Genomic DNA, 8,408 nt, shown 5'->3' with positions numbered 1-8,408 from the left:
AGAAGGTTCCAGAATCTGGACATCATGGGGGCATTTCATGTTCTGGGACCCCAAGCAGCCAAGGAGGATGATGCCGTCAACATTGCACATCTTAACTCCCTGTCTGCAAAATTCCTGCAGCAGTCTGGAGGAAATGTACCGGTACTGCAAGAATGGCCTTCTTATAAGCAGCATGTGCTGATTGGAGCATTCAAGGTAAAATCTGAAAGTCACAATTAATAGTTCTGCAGAAAGATAATTGAGGACCCCAGATTAATGTTGTCTCACTGTGTTATGTGTTTCAGACCATGGACCAGCTCACTATGATGGGTAAACTGTCATCCCAGCACGATGAATGGGGACAGCTCTACCCATGTCTGAGTCAGCTGGCTGCCATTGCCCTCACAGTTCCCATCTCCAGTGTGAACTGTGAGAGGGACTTTTCCACAATGAATAGGGTAATTTACTAAGTAATCTAAATCTGATATTGTTTGATTTCTCTCACCTTCCCACATACCACTTATTTTTGTCATTTCTATTTGCAGGTGAAGACTGACCTGAGAAACAGACTGCAGGGGGACCATCTGGCCGCCTGCATGATACTGAGCATCAACGGGCCGCCAATAACCGAGTTCCCTTATGACAGAGCCTTAGAGCTCTTCTTCAAAAAGAAAAGAAAAATAAAGTGCTCTCAGCCAGGCTGCACACTTTGCCACTAAGGCCCCCCCCCCTCCCCAAAAAGCATGACCCTCCCCTGTTTTTCCACCTAAGGAAAATCCACCTCTACCAGAAAACTGCATTACTTACTTTACTCATGTACTTATTATTGTGATTATGTACCTTGCTGCAATGCTAATGTTGAAAACATTAGGACACAGGAATTGCACACTACCTGACTACTTGAGAAATACCTGAACACTTTCATTTTCATCTTGTTGAACTTTGCACAGCATGTTACACTATTTATTGCACTTTAATTCTGCTGTAGTGCGACTACCATCACTTATCACTTTATTCCTTATCATTACTTAATTTACTTATTTACTTGTGATTATTGTGATGATGGTATTGTTGTGATTATGTACCTTGCTGCAAAGCTAATGTTGAAGACACAGCTCCAACGTGGATCTTTTAGTCCCCCCAGAAACCTAAAGGGATAAATAAAACATGTCTCCTCATGCATTATTATGTTCTGCAAGGAGAGCAACCATTATGGTAAAAAATACATTATTGTCAGAGACAATGGCCCATTGCTTTGAGCCTGTGTGACTCACTCACTCTTTTCAATTAAGAGGACTACTTCAGGAGTGTACACACACACACACACACACACACACACACACACACACACTCTATACACACTCCTGGCCGCACGACCATCACACAGTCAACATGTGCGTGGGAGTTCCACCACAGACCTACGTAAGAGCTCACTCACGCATGACTGACATGCTTTTTCTTCTCAAAGTGTTTTTCCAAAGCTAGTCAACACAAATCACCATTAGACAGATCATGGCTAATGATAATTTACATGCATAATATGTATTATGTCATGATTATGATGTTTTGACTACAGCAATCATGACACCCCTCCTTCAACATGCATTTCCAGTACATGCTTGAGACAACAGACACATTCATACGTGAAATGAAAGTGAGATGATTTGTATACAGAAGAGAAACTATTTCAGATGCATATCATGCACACAAAACACAGTAGAGGCCAAATGAGAAGTGTGAGACAGAGACAAAACTACATAATTGGGGGGGATGTTTTTGAGTGTTCTTCCTCATTCTGAGGTTAAGTGCTGAGTACCGATATGCCCTCACAGAGACACCAACTTTTCCGGTGCCAACCTCAGACTGCAGAGAGATAACGACATTCTCACGAAGCTCTTCCCTTTTAGACAGACAGTCAGAGAGAGAGAGAGGTAGAGAGAGAGAGAGAGAGAGAGAGAGAGAGAGAGAGAGAGAAATGGGTCATTAGTACAGACCTAGAGGAGAATATTGGTGACCCTGAGCTGTAACTGAGAGGGATTGTGACACAGTGTGACACAGTGGATTCTGCACCAATGGACCACCTGACTGACACCAGAGCAGAGAGACAGAGCCGGCCTCCGGCACTGCCTGTCAAACAGTGCAGGTTAGACAAAGACCCCTCCGGCGGAAACTAGAGGATTTCCCTTATGAGGTCAATGTGCTTTGACTGCCATGGACTGTATGATAGAACTGACATCTGAGGGTTCACACGCGGAGACAGCACGTCCTCAGCACGGCCTCCGGCATATTGCATTTGTGTCTCATATGTATTTTAATATGCACTGTCCCTGTAAAATAAACAATAAACTAACTAACTCTGTGAAATGCACTTGTAGTGAGTCAGCAGTTTAGCCTAGAGAAGAGCATCTGTTCTCTAAAGGTGAATTGCATTTGATCAATTATAAAGTGGGGCATCCTTCAAGATTAGCTTGCATCCAGAGCAAGTGAATAGAAATGTGTTACTGTATAGGATATCCTATCATAGGATATATGATACCTTGCGTTTAGTTTGTCACTTATTCAAATATCTGACGTGTGTGTGTGTGTGTGTGTGTGTGTGTGTGTGTGTGTGTCTGTTCAGGAGTCTGTACTCCAGTGTGGGTTCCAGTGTGGACATGGAGCTGGATGGAGGTGCGTCCAGTCCCTTTGCCCTCCAGAACCAGGGCTCTGTCTACACTGATGTGTTCTCAGCACCAACAGACTGCCACGCACCCCAGTGTCCCATACACCAGCGCTATGGTGAGTTAGTAGAAAACCCTAACCCTTAGCGTGTGATTTTCCTTCCCCGTCCTCTCTGGCCCTGGTTCCCCTTTGACATGAATGGGAGGAAGTGACACCTGAAACCCGACCTTTACACCACTCTCTCAAATACACTCACATCTTAGCCACAGACTCCACATTTCTGTCACAGGATCAGCTAAAGGCACCTCAGTGTTTGGATGAGGCTTCTTCTACATATATCGTTCTTAGTGGATCTTAGTATAGATATTTTACATTTTCGCTTTCTTATTTTTGAGGGCAATTGTGGCTAAATCATCGTGCTTTACTTGTTGATATGACTTCTTTGTTCATTGGTTTCTTCATGTGAATGCTCTGGAAATTAACGTTGTCCCTCCTCTCTGGCTTTCCAGACCCTTCGTACTGTCATCATGAGAGGTTTTTCTCAGACAGCACCACCCCACCACCGGTCCCTAAGAAGAGGGTGGCCCGTGCCCTGTCCCTGCCGGGCCCAGGGATGGATGTGAGTCCCCTCTCCCCGCTCCCTTACGATCACCACAGCTACGACAACCCTCTCTACATGTTCACCTCTGTCGCGGACACTCAACCCTACCTAGAGAGACAGGAGGAGAGACACATAATCCTGGAGAGTCCGCTCCCTCTGCAGCCCCTATCCCAACTCCATTTTGACACCCCTGACGAACAGCTTCCCTGTTTTTTCTGTGATTTCTCCAACCAAGAGGACATTTCTCAGGGCATCCAACACCGCCACCTACTGTTCCTACAGAGTATGGCACAGAGTCTGGAGGCTGGGCCTCCCTTGGAGGGAGAGTACCGTGAGGTTACCTTTCAGCCCCAGGATTTCTTGCTGTGTGAAGGCCACCAGCCTAATCATATAGGGGAGGGGGTTTACTATAGGGTGCAGAGTCCAAAGTTTTCAAGGAGAGTGCTCTGTGCTAAGGTAAGGTTAGCCACTGGCTGTGTCAGTTATTCTGCTGGATACAATGACACACAAGTGTAAAAATCAAGTACTGTATTGAATCCCTCCCAGTTTTTGTATTAGTCATACTAAAGCCCTTTTGACGTAAATGAATCATATGCACAGTACACAAGCAGAATGCAAAGTCAGATGCACTGAAATCACAAAGCAACGATAAGGCCAGAAGGAAGAGATCTTTATCAGCCAAAACCAACAACACTGTTCTGATCTGCACCCTTATATGGCAACCCCCTGACTCAAACTCAAACCCCCCTGTTGAACAGACTTCCTCTGAACTGTCAACAGGTGTTGAGCAATCCAACTGCAGCCAAAAGGCAAAAACATCCATGGGTCGGAAAAGATTAGTAGCATAGGCAACTCTTTTGTGAAACTGTCAAATCATTAGAATGAGTCTGTACAAGGCAGTTTGCAAACCGTTATTTCCGAAAGCAACTGGACCTCAGAGGAAAGGAAAATGTTTTTGAACGTGCCAAATCTCTCCCTTGTTGATTCTATCCCAGGTCGTCCGTGAAGTCACCCCCTCGACGGCTCCTTCCCCTCAGCTCCCGCCGCCGCACGGCAACATCCGGCAGGTCATCGCGTGTTTCCCTCCGTGCCCTACACCTACACCGGAGAAGGAGCTCAACACAGTCAACACACAGGAAACCACGACCCCCTCACTCTCCTCTCAGTCTCATCACACAACACCAAAACCACAAAGTCAGGGCAGCGTCGAGCTGGTGGACCGAGGGTGGCTTGCGTCAACGGACCCCCCAGGGCCGACAGTGACATCACTCCTGCGACAGGGATTCACAGTGACTATTGAGAGAGACTTTCCACAGGCTACTTTGGAGGACTTTGTCATAGAGGGACAGTCGTCCCTGCGGAGCTCTGAGCCACTGGTGTATGAGAGGCGACTGTGTCTTCTGCTGTTACAGTTGGCATTGGGGTTACAACACCTGCGCGACAACGCTAGCACAACCACCTGTGCCGAGCTGAAGCCGCAAGACATCTTTCTCGTGTGGCCCGGGAGTGTGAGAGAAGAGAGAGGAGAGAGAGAGAGAGAGGAGAGAGAGAGGGGGAGGAGGAGAAGGAGGCAGCAGGGAAGATATATGACACGGTTGAAAGAGGAGAATCGGGGACAGGCCCCATGGCAGGGAAAGCGGAGGAAAGGTATGGGAGGAATGAAGTAATGGAGTGTGGAAAGAAGGAGAAGCTAAATGAGGTGACCCAGACGTTATGGAGAAAATGGGGGTCCCCTCGTCTGGTGTTGACCCATCGCCCTGCGACTCTCTCCCTGCACACTCAGGCTGCTCCAACCCTCCAGTCTCAGCTCAGAGCATTACTGCAGTACTGCCTGCCTCTCCACGCCCACGAGCAGGCTGCCTCTCGCACGCAAGGCTCCGATAACAGCCTTCAGAGCTCCCCATACCTACCAGGCTTGCTACGGTTAGCATCTTGGCTCCAGGATGAGAGAAGTGGGCCTCAGATAGCAGACACAGTGGGGGTCCTACAGGCCCTGCTCTGGGGTCCGCGTGCTGAGCTCTTCAGGCTGAATCACACCGAGCCCGCCTCCACTCTTCACAGCTGTCAGTCAAGCGCGCCCTGCTGTTGCTGAAGCTAGCAGAGAGGGGCCTGAGCCAGGACCGGTCCAGTCTGGACTGGGAAGACCGCCTGTGCCTGCAGTACCTCTCCTCTGCTGACCCAGGCACAGTGATGAGGACCACAGCACGGCTAGGGCTCCACAACACAACAGGCTTAGACTGAGTCATAACAACTGGTTGAAATAAACATGTCCTCTGAAATATTATCCATAGCCATACAGCCATACAGATGTAGCCCCATGTTTATAATATAGTGTACATGTGCGACTTTTTATTTGTTGTTTTTTTCCTCAATTTAACCATTAGATTTATTTTTTTAGGAAAGCGATTAGGAACACAGAATGCTGAATCTGACAAAAGCTATGCCAAAGCCCCTTCTCCATAGAGCTAGTACCTGAGTGTGAACTGCTCTGTACTGTATTTGCTTATTAAAGTCCTCTGACATAACCACTGGTTTTCTCTCTTATGTACTTCTCCACTCAAAAGCTGGGCTGAAGCTCAAGGTTAATTTATTCTTTGTTCGATCGACACATTAAAAAGAATAAAACAGCCTTCAGGCTATGTCTCATCCAAGATAATCATCTTGTCTCCCTGAATCTAGCTCCATAATGTGTGCATGTCAGACTAGCATGTGCAAGTCATTAAGCAAGCAATTTCAATTTCAAACTCCAAAATTGCAGCTAATAATGTGAATGCATTATGTATAATCAATAACCTTCCCTGGGTCTAAGTAGTGGCCACTGGCTGGCCTCCTAGAAACTATCACGTTACTGTGAACCAAGTGAAATCTGAGATGGACATCTCTATCGACCCAAACAGAATACGCCCGTTCATGTGTTACATTCATGTTAGCCTATTCACTTCTTGTACCCATACAATGATATAATGGGCTTATTGTTTTATTTTTGTAATGTTTTTAGGGCATTTCTGCTTTTTGGATGTTTTGCATGTCGTCAGTCGACAGGAAGGACGTGTGAGAGAGGAGGGATGACATGGAAAACATGTTGAGGGTCGGAATCGAACCAAGAACCTTGTGGTTACGTGGTATGTCCCTATAACGGACTTATCCTTGTACCCTTCAAATGATATTGCGTCAACCCCTAACAAGAAATGACCACAGGTGAATTCCACCTGTTAAGGTGAGCACTTTTATTTAGCACACTTGTTACAACATGCAGATCTCAGTCAAGTGAATCAAAACTAGAAATCAAAGTTCATGCACACATTTAAAAAAATCAATATCAACATGTAAATCAACTTGAAATAGCCAAGAAAACGTAACTAATTACATGAGTATGCATGGAGATTTTACCCATAAATATTACATCCTAGAGATGATCATTGTGGTGGTAAGGAGAGGGGAGGTAATCAGCACTATACATAACATGGGAAGCAATACAGTGGTGAGGAAACATTTCCCAGATTTTAAAGATGGGTGTACATTCCTGATTTTAACATTTGACACTAGTGCAAATGTCATTGCAATACAGCACATCAAGGGTAAAACGAACAGAAACAGTTTCACAGGAAACCTCAACCATACTGAGTTTTGATAATATTGTTTTTCCCAAATGATACGTGGGGGGGGGGGGGGGGGGGTAGGGTGTTTGTTCAGCATTATTCATCGTCTGAGGAATCTCTCTCGATGCTGTAAACCATGAAGAAAGCGTCAGGGCGGGTAGGGACGAGGGGATGACCGGGTCTCACAATCTCAAAGCCCAGGAAACAGAATGTACGCAGCACGGTCGCTGGAGGGACGGAGAGAGAGAGAGGCAGAGTTAGATGACTTGACACACAATCAAAGCCCAATAAACTGATTTGATGTTCCACGAATTGGGGATTTTGGGGGCTGTGGTGGTTTTAGGTTTTGATTTCAGAAAATCCATTTGACCTTAAAGGGTGAGAGACAGACAGATGGGACAGTGATATGGGGGGGCGGGAGTGGGGGGGGGGGTACAAAGGGTTTACCTCTGTCGTCGCGGCTCTTGTGAAAGCAGATGAACACATGATCGAGCTTCAGCTTCTCCTCTGCAAACTCCAGCAGGAGAGCGAAACTGAAGAGAGAGAGAGAGAGAGAGAGGTCAATGAGTCATTGTGGTCTAAAATTAGGAGTCAAGTCTGTCTAAAATAACTATCCCACACAGGTTTAAAATAACTATCCCACACGATTCTAATTCACACCAGTGGACAAAACAAAGGTCAGCTGACTGACCTGTCCTTGCTGCCCTCGGGCAGAGCTCCGGGGGGGATTTCGATGTAGATGCTCCCGCCCTTCAGCGCCCCCCTCCAGACACAGTGCTTGCCATCCGAGCGGCGAGGCTCGAAGAGCAGGAAACGCACGCGACCGTTGGCGGGGGGGGGCTCCTCAAGAACCAGCAACCGAGCGTCCTGCAAAAGGGAGAGACGGAATTAGAAATGAGCATGCGAGACCAGTCTCAGAACAGTGGAAAAAAACTGGAATAAAGAGCACAGCAAGAGAGAGATTAATTAAAAATATTCTCTTTGAGAACAAATCTGATCAAGCTTGTACAAAATTGCAAAAGAACAAAACCTTATCAGCGTGTGAAAAGAAACAAACGCCTGAGAAACAGCTGTGCTTCTGAGTAAAAGATAGGCTAAGGCCAACACGAGAGAGTGTGAGGTCATAGAGTGACAGATAAGAGAGAGAGTACTACAACACTCACCGAGTAGAATAGCTGAGCTGAAAGATTGCGATCCCGCTGGTCATTCCCTCGCCCACCTGGGATCTTCAAAGGTGGGTGAGGGGCATCAGGAACACCACTGAGGCCCCGGACACGGGTTACTGCTACAGCGGGAGCACCGCCTGGGGCTGGAGATGCTGGAGGAGGAGGAGGAGGAGGTCACGCACGAGAACGGAGCCATGACTCAAGGTTTCAACTGAAAGCGGGGGCAAACTAGACAAGACAAGGAGTCCCTTCGGACTGTGACAATGTAACTTCGCTGCATTACTATAGTCAAACATTGCCTCGAGTTAAAATCTGCACATAACGTTCCCACGACAAGGGTTGAAGTTTAAACAGGTCACTCACGGTACAGCTGACTAGCCTAAATCGTAAATCGGTACATGT

The 8,408-nt window shown here is 46.8% G+C and overlaps 1 pseudogene across 1 annotated transcript; it reads right to left on the bottom strand.

The window, feature by feature from the left end:
- Positions 1 to 6,440: 6,440 nt before the first annotated feature.
- LOC308162497 (ornithine decarboxylase antizyme 1-like) lies at positions 6,441 to 8,202 on the bottom strand (annotated as a pseudogene). The gene is made up of 4 exons: positions 8,004 to 8,202; positions 7,532 to 7,707; positions 7,288 to 7,373; positions 6,441 to 7,067 (listed from the first exon to the last, which is right to left on the bottom strand). The product of its transcript is annotated as an ornithine decarboxylase antizyme 1-like (transcript).
- Positions 8,203 to 8,408: the final 206 nt, after the last annotated feature.

The sequence above is a fragment of the Nansenia antarctica genome (genome assembly GCF_963989245.1).
Source record: "Nansenia antarctica genome assembly, chromosome: 7".
NCBI lineage: Eukaryota > Metazoa > Chordata > Actinopteri > Argentiniformes > Microstomatidae > Nansenia > Nansenia antarctica.
The sequence above is the reverse complement of the archived record's forward strand: the minus strand, read 5'-3'. Positions and strand labels throughout refer to the sequence as shown.